At 38.7% G+C, this 17,288-nt stretch overlaps 1 protein-coding gene and 1 pseudogene across 3 annotated transcripts in view; one reads left to right on the top strand and one right to left on the bottom strand.

Annotated features, from left to right (window-relative positions):
* Window positions 1-17,288, top strand: part of CPNE4 (copine 4) — a 629,469-nt gene that overhangs the window by 46,862 nt on the left and 565,319 nt on the right. The gene's annotated exons all lie outside the window — the stretch shown is intronic.
* Window positions 656-15,766, bottom strand: LOC309659499 (armadillo repeat-containing protein 1 pseudogene; annotated as a pseudogene). The gene has a single exon. The product of its transcript is annotated as an armadillo repeat-containing protein 1 pseudogene (transcript).

The following is a 17,288-nucleotide window of genomic DNA, read 5'->3' as shown; positions in this document are numbered from 1 at the left end:
TTAGCCTTGATGTAGCCCCCAAGTCTCTGGATGTCCTCCTTATTTGTGGAGTTCATGGAAGGAGGAGGGTGTGAACTGGTCTTCCATCCACTTCATCCAGGTGTGGAACTGTTTTTAGGAATTGTTGCTTTGTGTCCATACTCAGTATGGATGGAATTTTTTCTAAATGCTGAGAACTACAGGGCACCAGGTATTTCATATGGTCCGGGCCAGCAGGCTTGGAATTTCTGTTTGTTAACAGTTGCTCCATTGTATTTGTGATGTATTTATAGTTTTTATTTGCAGACAGGTTGCCTTTGTCATATCATCTGTGGTCTGTTGATTAAAGCAACCAACCACATTGCTGATATTATCTACTCACCGTACTTGGGTGTGATTCCCCCTCTGCCCCTTCATGGAAGTGTCTTATGCTGCTTTTTCTGAATCAAGATCAATCAAAATCTTCATCTGGTCAAATTGAGTAATCTTTTGGTCGACTTAGTTAACTGTCTTGCTCTCTAGCCAGCAAAATAAATCATTTGGTATCAGTATTTAGTTGAATTTGCTTTGCTTTCTTGATCAGGTTATACTATTTGGAAGCTTAGACTTTTTTCTCCCTGTAACACTTGCATCTACAAAGTGAAGAACAGATACTATAATTGTACATGAAAGCAACTTTGTTCTTCTTTTTTTTTAACTTCTAATTTTATGTTGGAGTATAGCCGATTAACAATGTTGTGCTAGTTTCAGGTGCACAGCAAAGGGACTCAGCCCTACGTATACATATATCAATTCTCCCCCAAAACTCCCATCCCATCCAGCCTGCTACATAACATTGAGCAGAGTTTTCTGTGCTATATAGTAGGTCCTTTTTGGTTATCCATTTAACATATACCAGTGTGTACATGTCGATCCCAAACTCTCCTTTCCCCCCATCCTTCCTCCCCTGGTAACCATAAGTTCCTTCTCTAAGTCTGTGAGTCTGTTTCTGTTTTGTAAATAAGATCATTTGTATCATTTCTTTTTAGAATCCGCATATAAGGGATATCATACGAAATTTCTCTGTCTCTGCCTGACTGACTTCACTCAGTATGACAATCTCTAGGTCCATCCATGTTGCTGCAAATGACATTATTTCATTCTTTTAAATGGCTGAGTAATATTCAATTGTGTATATATACCACATCTTCTTTATCCATTCCTCTGTCAATGGACATTTAGGTTGCTTCTATGTCTTGGCTATTGTAAACAGTGCTGCAATGAACATTGGGGTGCATGTATCATTTCGGATCATGTTTTTCTCCAGATATATGCCCAGGAGTGAGATTGCAGGGTCCTATAGTAGCTCTATTTGTAGTTTTTTAAGGGCCCTCCATACTGTTCTTCATAGTGGCTGCACCAATTTACATTCCCACCAACAGTGTTGGAGGGTTCCTTTCTCTCCACACCCACTCCAGCATTTATTGTTTGTGGATTTTTTGATGATGGCCATTCTGACTGGAGGTAATATCTCATTGTAGTTTTGATTTGCATTTATCTAATAATTAGCAATGTTGAACATCATTTCAGGTGCCTCTTGGCCATCTGTAAGTCTTCTTTGAGAAATGTCTACTTTGGTCTTCTGCCCTTTTTTGATTGGATTGTTTGTTTTGATGATATTAAACCTCATGAGCTGTTTGTAAATTTTGGAGACTAATCCCTTGTTGATCACATCATTTGCAAATATTTTCTTCCAATCTGTGGGTTGTCTTTTTGTTTTGTTTATGGTTTCCTTTGCTGCACAAAAGCTTTTGAGTTTAATTAGGTCCCATTTGTTTATTTTTGTTTTTATTTCCATTATTCTCGGAGATGCATTGAAAAAGATATTGCTGTGATTTATATCAGAGAGCGTTCTGTCTATGTTTTCCTCTAGGAGTTTTATAGTGTCCAGTCTCACATTTAGGTCTCTAATCCACTTTGAGCTTATTTTTGTGTATGGTGCTAAAGAATGATCTAATTTCATTTTCTTACGTGTAGCTGTCCAGTTTTCCCAGCACCATTTGTTGAAGAGACTACCTCCACCATTGTGTAGTCTTGCCTCTTTTGTTGTAGATTAATCGACCATAGATGCCTGGGTTTATTTCTGGGCTTTCTATCCTGTTGCACTGATCTATATTTATTTTTTGTGCCAGTACCATACTGTTTTGATGACTATAGCTTTGTAGTATAGTCTGAAGTCAGGGAATCTGATTCCTCCAGCACCATATTTCTTTCTCAAGATTGCTTTGGCTATTTGGGGTCTTTTGTGTCTCCATACAAATTTTAAGATTTTTTTGTTCTAGTTCTGTGAAAAATGCCATTGTTAATTTGACGGGGATTGCATTCAATCTGTAGATTGCCTTGAATAGTATAGTCATTTTGAAAATATTGATTCTTCCAATCCATGAACATGGTATATCTTTCCATCTGTTAGTGTCTTCTTTGCTTTCTTTCATCAGCGTCTTATAGTTTTCAGAGTACAGGTCTTCTGTCTCCTTAGGTAGGTTTATTCCTAGGTATTTTATTCTTTTTGATGCAATGGTAAATGGAATTTTTTTCTCAAATTTCTCTTTCTGATCTTTCATTGTTAGTGTATAGAAATGCAACAGATTTCTGTGTATTAATTTTGTAACATGTGACATTACCAAATTCATTGATGAGCTCTAGTAGTTTTCTGGTAACATCTTTAGGATCTTCTATGCAAACAGTGACAGTTTAACTTCTTCTTTTCCAATTTGTATTCCTTTTATTTCTTTTTCTTCTCTGATTGCCATAGCTAAGACTTCCAAAACTATGTTGAATAAAACTGGTGAGAGTGGACATCCCTGTCTTGTTCCTGATCGTAGAAGAAATGCTTGCAGCTTTTCATCATTGAGTATGATGTTAGCCGTAGGTTTGTTGTATATGGTATTTATTATGTTGAGGTATGTTCCCTCTATGCCCACTTTCTGGAGAGTTTTTACCACAAATGGGTGCTGAATTTTGTCAAAAAAATTTTTTGGCATCTATTGGATGATCATATTGGTTTTATCCTTCAATTTGTTGATGTGGTGTATCACACTGATTGATTTGCAGATACTGAAAAATCCTTGCATCCCTGGAATAAATCCCACTTGATCATGGTGTATGATCCTTTTAATGTTTTGTTGGATTCAGATTGCTAGTATTTTTTATTTTTTAAAATTATGTTACCTTTTATTATTTTACAATATATTTCAAAAAGTGCTGTTACAGTTGCCTTAACTGCTCTATATATAAGACCTGGAATCAAAGAACACTGAGAATTAGAACACACAAACATCAAGCTGTAATACCTACTTGTGCTGAACAATTACTATCAAAAGGATGTCATTTTTTAAATAAGCAGATGTGTGGCAATGCAAAATAAAATACAAACCTGTTAAAACAGAACAGTAAACTTTGTTTCAATGGCTATAGAAAGGAGGTGGTTTTGTTTTTTGTTTTTTGTTTTTCAACACATCTGGTCTGGCAGCAAGTTGTACTATGCATTTAAAGCAATACATGCCCTGAAAGCTTATATTTTCAGCTGTGTGCATCACCTGAATCAGAGCCCAGGTGAAAAAATATTACTCTCCATACCCTCAACACCCCTCCCTCCATAAGGTCACAATGTTCTTGAACTCAAGATTCTTGTTGGCGAACTATTTTACAATAATTCTTCTCCAGTGACACTGGATGCTTTTAGTTTTCTCTAAAAGAGAAGCAATGAAAATGCAAGGAAACCCTCCAGGGTCCAATTTTCACTTCACATTCTCCAAGGAGTAATATAGCAGCTCTACATGTTGATGAAAAAAGTTTTTGATTTCCTCCTATTAGTTTTTAATCATATTAGCATTAAACTTTATCTGGAGTTAGTTGGATTTCCAAAAGAAAATTTTTTGTTGCCAAATATTTCAGAAATTTAATAAAACATTACATATATGTAATTAGCTCTTAAATCTATACCAAAAAATTTATATATATATATTTATATTTATTTATCTTACCTTTGCTGAAGTCCTGTTTTTTTCTGGCAAAAAGTTTAAGTGGGCGGACAAATGCTGGCTTTATTTCTTTATAAGCAATAACTTGAGTCTTTTTTTTTCATTCAATATGACTGCATGTTCATAATAAATTCACAAAAGGCAATACAAGAAAACACCTACTGAATAGGCATCTGCCAAGCAATTCATGTTTTAAGGTTAGACACTATCAAATAGCACTATGGCATTATAGACATTCCATTTTTGTTTTCTTTTTTCAAGTTTGTCAGTTCTTTACTATTTTTTTTTTTTGTTTTCTTAGCAGGGGATAGTGTGTAATCACAAAGTAAGGCCTAGAGACCATTTACAGTCACTCCCAATATTAGGGTGGACATAATTCTCAAGAGCTGATATAAACCAAACTGAACAGTAGTCAACTAGGACCACATTTGGTCACATTCAAATAGTCTCCAATAACATTTTGCTGATATACATGTTTCCTTCTCGACTGATTTTGTGTTAATCTTTTAAAAATTATAACAAATAAGACTGCCAAGTTTCTGTAGAGTTGTATTTTTAGGGGTTTGTTACATTGCAAGGAATATGTTTTAATTCACAAAATGTCACTAGTAACGTCCTTTCTATAAACATGGTTGGCAAAATAAAAAAGGCACAAAAGGGGAATTATGAGAAATGCTTTCAAAGCAAGTATATTTCACGAGAAAGAAAGAGTACCAAAGCAAGTATCTTTCACTAGAAAAGGCAGAGAAAAGTGTTCAGTAATTCATGCACAACTTGAGCTAAAAAAAACCCAAAAAACTTCTCTTCAAATGGGTCCTGAGGCTTGAGAAAACAAGTTTTCCTAATCACGTGCTTTGTGTAAAATAAAATGTAAAGCTGCACAAATACATGTTTGATTTAACAGTGGACCGATGTTTTTTAAAAAGTGAGGCAATTTAAACAAAGGAAAACAAAACCAAAACACCTTCATAAACAAAGCAATTCCACCTGTAGCCTCTGTCCTTTTTACCACTTAGTGGGGTAAAATGTCCAGTAAAATGTAAGATGCAGCATTCTTAATCATGTAATCTAGAAACTTTTCATGATAACTTATTGCAAATTGCACTTGACAGTTCACCACAACAATGGAAAACTGGCCCCTTGTTCGTTTACACAGTCCTTGAGCCCCAAACTGAAGTCACCAGTAAAATGACCTGGATAAAAAGTTTGCAGCTGTGCTCAGCCAGCTAGCTCCACCCTCTGGGTGTGAGCCCACCAGGAACACTGCTTTGTCCTGCTCCTTTGTGGGATTCTCGTCCTCAGGCAGGTAGTCGGGCAGCTCTGTGTTCTGTTCTACTTCCACAGGCGTGTCTTGGACGGGACCAGCATCTCTTCTCCACTTCCGCTTTTCACAACTTGCTGAGCCTTCATAACCTTGGTTGATGCTATTGCTGATGCCAAAGCCTCTGCTTTCAGATCTGAACGGATTCTCACCACACATCTTTGAACAGCCATTTGAAAAGTAAAGCTAATAATGCCTTTAATTTTTAACAAAGCCTCTTCACACACGTTTCTCCGAGACGTATCATCAAGACCATCTATATGCAAAACCACTGTTTTGGCACGTTTGTTTGTGGTTCCCAGAAAAAACTGAGCTTTCCTTCGACGTGAATTCATTTCATTGAAACTATCACCATCTGCCATATTGGAAGACTGAAGAATTTCATAGATTTCAGAGGCCAGCAGTTTTGTTTCTCCTGGAGTTGTAGTCGAGCAAAGCCTAGTGGACGACAGGGGGGTTGGGATGTTCCATAAATAAAATAAGGCCGGGCAGACATCCCTGATCCTGGACAATGGCTCTACGGTTTAATGGATCTGCTGCTAGATCCCGGAGCTGCTTAACTACTGAGAGAGCATCAGGTTCTTCATTCATGGTGGAGGAGGACGAATTCATCTTCTATGCCATACACATGAACAAAATCTTCTAAATTCGCTCCAGCGTTCTAGGAATCTGGAGCCTGCCGCAGCATCAGGGCCACACCAACGGATAACGTAGAGGAACCAGCAGGCACGGAGCGAGTCCCTCCTTTCGCAGACGTGGCCTCGGCAATGACAAACGACCCTGATGACTTTAGGAGCCAAAAAACTAGGACACTGGCGGGGAAAGGCCTTAGGGACTCTCCCCCATGACCCAGTCACCTCGGCTGGTTCAGATTGCTAGTATTTTGTTGAGGATTTTTTGCATCTATATTCATCAGTGATATTGACCTATAATTTTCTTTTTTTGTGTGATATCTTTGTCTGGTTTTTGTATCAGGGTGATAGTGACCTCATAAAATGAGTTTGGGAGTTTTCTTCCTCTGCAATTTTTAGGAACAGTTTCAGAAGGACAGGTGTTAGCTCTTCTTTAAATGTTTGATGTGAGTCGATCAACTGTGTGAATCACAATCAATGTGTGAATCCATCAGGTCCTGGACTTTTGTTTGTTGGGAGTTTTTTAATACACTTTCAATTTCAGTGCTTGTGATTGGTCTGTTCATATTTTCTATTTCTTCCTGGTTCAGTCTTGGGAGATTGTACCTTTCTAAGAATTTGTCCATTTCTTCCAGGTTGTCCATTTTATTGGCATAGGGTTGCTTGTAGTAGTCTCTTATGATCCTTTGTATTTCTGTGGTGTCAGTTGTAACTTCTCCTTTTTCATTTCTAATTTTAGTGATATGAGACCTTCCCTCTTTTTCTTGATGATTCTGGATAAAGGTTTATCAATTTTGTTTACCTCTTCAAAGAACCAGCTTTTAGTTTCATTGACCTTTGCTATTGTTTTCTTTGTCTCTATTTAATTTATTTCTGCTCCAATCTTTATGATTTCTTTCCTTCTACTAACTTTAGGTTTTGTTTGTTCTTCTTTCTCTAGTTGCTTTAGGTGTAAGGTTAGGTTGTTTATTTGAGATTTTTCTTTTTTCCTGAGGTAAGATTGTATTGCTATAAACTTCTCTCTTAGAACTGGTTTTGCTGCTTCCCATAGGTTTTGGGTCATTGTGCTTTCATTTTCATTTGTCTCTAGGTGTTTTTTGATTTCCTCTTTAATTTCTTCAGTGATCCATTGGTTGTTTAGTAGCCTATCATTTAAGCTCCATGTGTTTGTGTTTTTTATAGATTTTTTCTTCTAGTTTATTTCCAGTATCATAGTGTTATGATTGGAAAGTTGCTTGATATGATTTTAGTTTTCTTAAATTTACTGAGACTTGCCTTGTGTCCCAGCATGTATCAATCCTGGAGAATGTTCCGAGTGCCCCTGAGAAGAATGTATATTCTGCTTTTGGATGGAATGTTCTATAAATATCAATTAATTCTATCTGATCGAATGTGTCATTTAAGGCCTGTGTTTCCTTATTGATTTTCTGTCTGGATGATCTGTCCATTGATGAAAGTGGGGTGTTAAAATTCGCTGGTATTATTGCGTTTCTGTCAATTTCTCCCTTTATGGCTGATAGTACTTGCCTTATATATTGAGGTGATCCTCTGTTGGTGCATATATATTTACAATTGTTATATCTTCTTCTTGGATTGATCCCTTGATCATTGTGTAGTGTCCTTCTTTGTCTCTTGCAACAGTCTTTATTTTAAAGTCTATTTTCTCTGATGTGTATATTGCTACTCCAGCTTTCTTTTGATTCCCATTTCCATGGAATACCTTCTTCCTTCTGCTCACTTTCAGTCTGTATGTGTCCCTAGGTCTGAGGTGGGTCTCTTGCAGACAGCATATATACCAGTCTTGTTTTTGTATCCACTCAGCCAGTCTGTGTGTTTTGGTTGGCACATTTAATCCATTTACATTTAAGGTAATTATCAATATGTGTATTCCTATTGCCATTTTCTTAATTGTTTTGGGTTTGTTTTGTAGGTCTTCTTTCTTCCCTTCCTCTCTTGTTTTCTTCTCTTGTGGTTTGATGAACATATTTAGTTTTGTGTTTGGGTTGCTTTTTCTTTTTGTGTGTGTATCTATTGTACTTTTTGGGTTTGCTGTTCCCATGAGGTTTTGATATAACAGTCTATATATGTACAAGTTCTGTTTGTGTGTGTGTGTGTGTGTGTGTGTGTGTGTGTGTGTGTTTAAGTTGCTAGTCTCTTTCCTGCCTAGAGAAGTTCCTTTAGCATTTGGTGCAAAGCTGCTCTGGTGGTGCTGAATTCTCTTAGCTTTTGCTTGTCTATAAAGCTTTTGATTTCTCCATCAAATCTGAATGAGATCCTTGCTGGTTAGAGTATTCTTGTTTGTAGGTTCTTCCCTTTCTTCACTTTAAATATATAGTGCCACTCCCTTCTGGCTTGCAGAGTTTCTTCTGAGAAATCAGCTGATAACCTTATTGGAGTTCCCTTGTATGTTATTTGTCATTTTTCTCTTGTTGCTTTTAATATTTTTTCTTTGTCTTTAATTTTTGTCAATTTGATTACTATGTGCCTTGGTGTGTTCCTCCTTGGGTTTATCCTGCCTGGGACTCTCTTTGCTTCCTGGACTCAGTTGACTGTTTCCTTTCCCATGTTAGGGAATTTTTCAGCTATTATCACTTCAAATATTTTCTCGGGTCCTTTCACTTTCTCCTCTCTTTCTGGGACCCCTATAATGCGAATGTTGGTGCATTTAATGTTGTCCCAAAGGTCTCTTAGGTTGTCTTCATTTCTCTTCGTTCTTTTTTCTTTATTCTGTTCCATGGCAGTGATTTCCACCATTCTGTCTTACAGGTCACTTATCCATTCTTCTGCCTCATTATTCTGCTATTGATTCCTTCTAGTGTATTTTTCATTTCAGTTATTGTATCATTCATCTCTGTTTGTTTGTTCTTTAGTTCTTCTGGGTCTTTGTTAAACATTTCTTACATCTTCTCAATCTTTGCCTCCATTCTTTTTCTGAGGTCCTGGATCATGTTCATTATTATTATTCTGACTTCTTTTTCTGGAAGGTTGACTATCTCCACTTCATTTAGTTGTTTTTCTGGGGTTTTATCTTGTTCCTTCATCTGGGACATAATCCTTTACCTTTTCATTTTATCTAACTTTCTGTGATTGTGGTTTTCTTTCTGCAGGCTGCATGATTGTAGTTCTTCTTGCTTCTGCTGTCCATCCTCTGGTGGATGAAACTATCCAAGAGGCTTGTGCAAGCTTCCTGATGGGAGGGACTGGTGATGGGTAGAACTAGATATTGCTCTGATTGCTGGGCTGTGCTCAGTAAAAGTTTAACCTGCCTGTCTGCTGATGGGTGATGTTGTGTTCCCTCCCTGTTAGTTGTTTGGCCTGAGGTGACCCAGCACTGGAGTCTACAGTCTATATGGGTGGGGCTTAGTGGTGGCCTCCAGTAGGGCTCACTCCAATGGGTACTTCCCAGAACTGCTGCTGCCAGTGCCCTTGTCCCTGCAGTGAGCCACAGCCACACCCCACCTCTGCAGGAGACCCTCTACACTAGCAAGTAGGTTTGGTTCAGTCTTCTATGAGGTCACTGCTCCTTTCCCTGGGTCCTGGTGCAGACAAGACTTTGTGTGTGCCCTCCAAGAATGGAATCTCTGTGTCCCCCAATCCTGTGGAAGTCCTGCAATCAAATCCCACTGGCCTTCAAATTCAGATTCCCTGGGGATTCCTAGTCCCATTGCCAGACCCCCAGTCTGGGAAGCCTGACATGGGGCTCAGAACCTTTACTACAGTGAGAGAACTTCTGTGGTATAATTGTTCTCCAGTTTGTGGGTCACCAACCCGATGGGTATGGGATTTGATTTTATTGTGATTGTATCCCTGTTACCATTTCATTGTGACTTCTCCTTTGTCTTTGGATGTGGATTATTTTTCTGGTGGGTTCCAGCATCTTCCTGTCAATGGTTGTTCACCAGTTAGTTGTGTAAAGCAACTTTGTTCTGACATGGTCATGACTAATTCTACTGAGGGTTTGTTTTGAGTGGATTGAGGCTATCTTAACATTTCTGTGCCTTAGTTTTCTCATCTGTCAAATGTGGATGATTATAGAACACAACTAGCTCATAAGGTTGATGGCTGTGGGATTAAGTGAGATAATAGTGTCTTCTCCTTTTTCTGACATTTGTATAAGATATTTGAAATGCTACTGCCTTAGGACTTTTGCCCTTGTGTGTTCTGTCTGCCTGGACTTGTTTTCCTCCCAAAACCCTAATCATCAGCTCTCTAATTCTTTTATGTTTTTACTCAAGAATTCCCTCCTCAGTGAGTTTACCATATCTAAAATGTTACTGCTCCCCTTAACACTGCATCCTTCTTCCCTGTTTATTCTTTGTCTTAGCTCTTATCACTGCCATTAAACTGGACATTTATTTATCTTGTTTATTGACTGTTACTCCCTCTTTCCCAACCCATTAGAATGTAAGATCTATTAAGTAAAGAAAAAATTGTGCCCTGTTTTACTTCTAGCACTTGAGGATAAAGTAAATATTTGTTAAATTAATGTAATGCACTATGCTTACAGCATAGTGGGTACTTAATAAACATCACATTGTGACCAGGACACCTCACACTGCCTTCTCTCCACTGCTTAACTAGATTCTACAGCTGAACCAAATTTCATCATCTTTCTTTCTGGGTCCACTCAGCTAACCCCTCTTGCCAGCTGCCTTCTTCTTTAAATCCCATTTTTTTTATGGTAGCATTATCTTTTTATCTGCCCTATCTTGTTCTCTGATTATTTCATATGAGTTGGTCCAACCATACCAACTATCTTTGCAAATTTCTTGTTGGGAATAAATAACTCATACTTCTGCCCTATTTCCTTCAGCATAGTGCCCAAGATGTAGTGAGTGTTCACTGAATATTGTTTCTGTATCAATCTGCATTGAGCAAATGATATGTGACTACAGAATTTATTGTTTACTAACTAGAAACCATGAAACCAATTGAATGGAGGGAGAGAAGTATCATTTTCAAGCAAAAGTCACATTAGTGAAATACATTTATTTGTGTGAATTATTTGATCAATACTTGTCTCCATCACATTAGGGTACTCTAGCTGCACTGGCCTTCTTTTCTTTCCCAAGCTTTTATTATGAAAAATTTTAAATATCAGCAACATTGAAAGAATTTTACAGTAAATACCTGTGTACCCACCAATTTGGTTCTACTGTTAAAAATTTTAGTTTAATTGCATTATCACATAATCTATTCATTTGTTCACTCTTCTATCTGTCTATTAATCCATCTTATATTTTGGTGCATTTAAAAGTAAATGAAGGGACTTCCCTGGTGGTCCAGTGGTTAAGACTCCGTGCTTCCACTGCAGGGGCATAGGTTTGATCTCTGGTTGGGGAACTAAGATCCTGCATGCCACGCAGCATAGCTAAATAAATAAGTAAGTAAATAAATAAAACAGTGATAGGGAACTCCGTGGTGGTCCAATGGTTAGAAGTCCATGGTTTCGCTGCCGAGGGCCTGGGGAACTAAGATCCCACAAGCTGCGTGGCAGCCAAAAAAAAAAAAAAAAAAAAAAAAGTAAAATGAAGACATCAGTACATTTCCCCCTAATTACTCAACATATATTGAACTAGAGTTCATCATATAAATGGAATGCTGCATGTACTGTCTTTTGCATAAGGCTTGCTCACTAAACACAGTGTTCCTAAGATTTATCCATGCTCTTACAAACTCATTCCTTTTCATTGCTGAGTAGAATTCCACACTTTGTCTTGCCCTAGCTGCTGGATGTTGTGACATATGTGGCTGCTATCCACCTATGTTTGTGTACAAAGCTATCTTCTTCCCCTTGGACAAACACCTCGGATGAGATTTCTGGGTCATAGAAATCCTTTTTTGTCCTCAGACATACCAAGCTTTTCCCTGCCTTATAGCCTGGCACCAGCTCTTTCCTGTGTTTGGAATGCTGTTCTCTGTGTATGAAATACTTTTGCCCCTTATTATATGTAACTGCCTCTTTTGTATCACTCAAATCATAGCCTTCCCTGACCGCCTGTTCTAAAGTAATCACCTAGTCCTTCTTCAGCACATGACTCTTTCATAATTTTCTGCATAGAATTTCTCGTCCTCTGATAATTTTGTTTTTGCCTAATGTAAGTTAGGGATAGGGTCTCTTTGCTTTACTTTTCTCATTGTATAAAGTGCTCAATGACAGTTTAAGCTTTAATAGTTTTAGATAATTCTGCAGTCAAAAATGGCATTGTATGTAGTAGATAGTCAATAAACATTTGATGAAGAAGTGAATACAGGAATGAATACATTAAATTCCTAATTGCTAGGCGCATCCACCTTATTCATTGTTGTATCCTCAGTACTCAACATATAACAAGTGCACACTATCTATTTGAGGGATGAGCAGATGATAACAGTTCCTTGGTAGATCAGAAACTCCACTCTGGAAAATGTCTTCTTTCCTGCCTTGTCATATGAAGGCAGTTAATTCAATTCCTTAAACATGTTCAAAACCTGGGTAAAAGTGTGTCACAGCTGCAGATGTGAGGCATCTCCCCTCTGCCTTGATATCCAGTGGGAAGTTGCTGGTGGCAAAGTGGAAAACACACTTGTAAGCTGTTATGAACAGATTGGCTCATTAACCTGGTGTTTAATGGTGCTAAAATGTATTTCTCCAAATTTAGTTACTAGTACTTATCCTGATTCGGGGGTAAGGGTGAAAGAGGAAGCACTTACCTTACAGGGCAGTTAGTTGGGTGGGGTTGGCAACTGGACATGGATTTCTTGTCTTGCTCAGGAATTGTCATCTTGGACACCTGCAGCCACAGAAATAGGAGATCTCTGAAGTTCAAGAGAAGGAAAAGTCAGCATTTTATGCTCTTAGAGTCCTGAAGTGGTAGAGAGGGACAAGAAAGGAAGAATTCCTGGTGACATCTACCTCCAGATTCTTCCTTTCTCAGTCCAGCTGACCTTGTACTATCTGGGAACAAAGAACTGGACCTGCCCATCCTGTGAGTTGAGAAGGGGTCCTCGTATCTTCCAATACTCCACAAAAGAAATGGACAACCAGTGTGGACATTGGAGGAGAATCTTCCCAGGATCGGCTTCTCTCTGCCTTGGCCACTGGTGTGCTTGTGTCCTGAGTAGTATAGGCAGAGGCATGAAAAGAGGCAAGGTGAAAGTTATGGTTGAAGTTGTGTATAGCCCACACAACAATGCTACCCCCTCAGCCCTGGCCCTATCACAGTGCCCAGCAAAGAATCTGCTTATTTGGAGACCAAACTCAAGCAGCCAACTTCCACTGTGCCTTTCACTGTTTACTCCTCTCTCAGAAAGAACTGTATTAACATGTATTAAGGCCTTGCTCAGTGACCAAGTTGAACCTAACCATGTCTGGTAAATTCCTTGGTTTGAGGGAAAGGAAAATGATAGCATCAAGACAATCTAGAGCAGCTTGATGAAGGATGAGGGGAATCATATGTGGGCTTCTCTTTCTGCACTAGGCATAACCACGAAAGACCAAGCATTCATCAGGTTATTTTTTTAAAACATCAGGCTATTGTAATTCTAAGGAGGTGCTAGCTACTCTGTAATGTAATATTTTGCAAAACAGAGTTTTTCTGTAATATGAATAATCACCCTATGTTATATGCTTTAGAAACTTGGACTTTGATCTTTTTAGTTGTACTTAAATAGCATTTGAGTTCAAGAGACACTTTGAGGTAAGGGATTCTGGGAAGATGCAGCCTGAAGGTGTATCCTTCATGTCAATCCCTCTTGACTCCAAATCATCTACTTCTACTGCGCCAAGTTGCAGATGGGATTGACACTGGAGGTATTATTGAGGCCACTTTTCCTGGGATTTCTGGGTAAGAGATCAAGCTCTGGACTTATTTATTCCCCTTTGGGTCCAATAGGTTCTAGGAAATACAGAGGCTGAGAGGCCAGGGGAAAAGAGTGGTTAGGGATGGGCATAGGAGAGATGAAAGGATCTCCTTAAGGAGGGAGTCCAAGTGTGGTCTTTGATGATGGGCCTGATGGATCTTCCTGGACCCTGAGTAACTGACAGGGAGTTAATTGGATGGGATGAAATCCTCAAATCCTCAAGTCTAGGAGACAACCAAGTCTTGCAACTCAGGAGGTCTGTATGCAGAGGTTTCCTCAGGGAGAAGGAATAGAAAACGGACCAGTGCTTCACTGGCCCCCAGTAACTGCTGCACTTCCCACTATTTGCAAGTTTCCTACCATCTAGGGTGATGCTTACTTGATTGCTGGAAGGTGGAATGAGTGTGGAAAGATTGTAAGTCATGATTTGCCAGAGGAAATAGTAGTGCAACCATAGGGAGGAGGACAGCAGATGTTGCATAGTGAAACTGAGCCACTAGAGATACAAGCTGACCAATGACAATGATAATAATAAGAGTATTTAGGAAGATTTTCTTACTGCATAGAAAAGTTATTGGGTTTAAAATTATTTGTTTTAATTAAAAATGTAGTAGTTCAACTGAAAGAGCGAATAATTACTGTTAAGAACTAAAAGAGTGGCTTGGAAGATGATTGAGAAGAAATATTTCAAAGTAGGGGGTAAGGATATACAAATATGAAAATAAGGAGGGATGCCAAAAGACCCAGAGGACAGTCTGAGATCCTCACTAGGCATTCCAGAAGGTCCACAAAAGAACAGGTGGTAGAGAGGCAGTTATTTTCAAAAATGATAAAAGAAAATTTCCTTATTTTGAAAAAAAACTTGAATCTATAAATTGAAGGTCCTCACTGAGTTCTGAGCAGGATTAATTAAAAAAATATATATCTGGATTTCTAAAATCAAAACATTCCAAACAGCAAGACTAGCATCAGACTTGTCATCTGCAACTCTAGAATCTAGAACATGGTAGAAATAACATCTATGGACAATCTGGATTTTTATATCTGATGTTGAACTCTCTGAAAAGAGATTATTCCTAGCTTGAGACTACATGATATAGAAATGTTAACTGATCTACTGAGTCAGAACTTAAAAGACTAGTGGGCACTCCCACTGATATTCTCACTATAGAAAAAGTCTTTTGATTGCATTTTCTCCCAAACCTTACCATTCCTTCCTGGGAAATTCTTTCCCAGTATCACTGAAGACAATTCTTGTAAATAGAAATATTTGAGAATTCCATACTGAAAATGGCTCTTCTGTATCATCCGGTCCTACCTACTACTTTACAGAGACCAGGAAACTAAGGAGTATCAAGAAATTTAACCAAGGCTTCATAGGGAATGAGTGCAAAAGTCAGGACAAGAACACAGGTCTGGTTTCCAGTCTAATCATCCTTCCAATTTAGTTGAGGAGAGGAAGTCCTTTACTTCTGTGATCTATTTCATATCCTTCTAATACATTTCTTTCTTAAATAGCCTTGAATGGGTTCCTGTTGCTTGCAACTGAAGGTCCCGAACTGATGAAAAGTCTAGCTATTCTCTCAGTTTCAATAATGACATATACTCATGTGATTACTAAATTGATATTTCTAGGCATGACCTTTTCCTCTGTTTTCAATATCTCAAATTTCCGAAGTTTCCCTCTGTAGAGCTTACTCATTTTTCAGATTCAACAGGCAACAAATGAAACTCAAAATGTCATTTTAAAAATGGCTGTTTTCTTAATGTTCCTACTTCTGTCACTGATATCACCGTTACTCGAGAAATTTAAATCGCTTTTCATGAAACACATTCTCATTAAGTCACTCTCTTCCTCAGAAACTTCTGCCCTTCTCTGCTGCTTGCAAGATCATGTATGTTAACACCTTGGCTTAGCATTCAAGTTCCTGTCAAATCTCTCCACTTTATTGTCATTAACCTAACTTTTTTATATTCATACCTGTGACCATACTGGACATTCCACCTAAAAAGGATTTCCCTACCTGTAGAAATGTTCTCCATATTGCATGTAATGAAAGAAACTCTGGCTAATGTTGTACAGCAACTATACTTCAATTAAAAAAATAAGCTCTGGCTCTGTGCTTAAAATCAAAGATACTGGGCTGTATGTTAGTTCCACTAATCCTGGCTATGGGTCCTTGAAGCTTTGGTTATTTTTATCTATAAATATGCACATTTTCTCTCTTCTAGGCCAGATCTTTCATTTTTATTCATATAAAGAAAAATAAGGCACAGAGAATTTTAGGGACTTTATCAAGGTCAGATCGCTTCCAGATAAAGGAAAACTAAATGAATATGAGATGCTACATCCTCAAGTGGATCGTTTCTCAGGAGTCCCCTGCGGTCTCCTGCTTGTAGCCTTAAGCATATTCAGATGTGAAGACCCCTCTGTGCATTGGGGACTGGGTGGGGGAGGGGAACTGTTTGGGCAGAATCTGATCTGTAAAATTTGTTTCAGTCTTTAGGCTAACAGTAGCTGTTAGAATGTCTGAAAATTTTATTCATGAGTGGCCTGCCCTTTCCACTGTTGGTTAAAAACAGACTTAATATCCAGGGAAATTTTTTTCAGGCAGGCAAATTAGATAGTTGGAGGCATGCTAGAATCCAGAGACCTTGATGTGAAAATAGGTTACATTGGAACCACGGTGGAGAGTGGGACTCTTAACCATACTTGATTTGGAGGTGTTTCTGGTCATAATGCCAGTGTCTGCACTGATGATGACCCCCCTCACCCCAGAGTTCTCCCTGTATATTATTTCCATTTAAGGGTTCTTGGTGTAACCCAGTCATTCTCATCACCAGCATGTAGATCCCCATCATTCTTGAAGGAGGTGCTTTGTACATTTTAGAATATTTCAAGAATGCTAGTGCAAACTCTCCAGGTCTCCTGAAATTCAGGCTGTTCCATTTCTGGACAGGAAGACACTTTTCCAAAGAGATGTGGCCTTGGCTTCATTATCCCACCTCCTAACTCAGAAACAAGATCATGCCTTGTACAGCTGTAAGAGTGCACTCCCAGGAGGCTGGGGATGCTCCAGTCATTATGAACTGATGAGATCTTCTTTCATACATAACCCACCTGACAGATCTGATCAGATCACACCTGGGCTCTGCAGGCAGGTGCTGGCTGAGCTGAGAGGTGATGACTGAAGTGTAGGGAGCATTAAACACTCCCCCTGTTGGTATGAGGTTTGCTTGTGTGCCTTTTGTGGGGCTTGCTCCCCTCCTCTCCTTATTACCCTCCCCATTTCACAATGATGTCATTGGGCTTCTCCTTCTAGTTCATCTTCTTCTGCCTTCACCTCGTGCACCGATTCCTTTCCCTCCTGCTTGTTGACTTTCTCGTCTCGAGCCCTCCTGCCTTCCTGCCTGAGTTCACTTTTATTTTTAATGGAATTTCTCCTCTGGTTCTCTTCTCTCTCCTCCTACTCTGTGTTCTTCCACAGTCGC

The sequence above is a fragment of the Balaenoptera physalus genome (assembly GCF_965194825.1).
Source record: "Balaenoptera physalus genome assembly, chromosome: 4".
NCBI lineage: Eukaryota > Metazoa > Chordata > Mammalia > Artiodactyla > Balaenopteridae > Balaenoptera > Balaenoptera physalus.
Note: the sequence above shows the minus strand (reverse complement) of the source record. Positions and strands in the feature narration are given on the sequence as shown.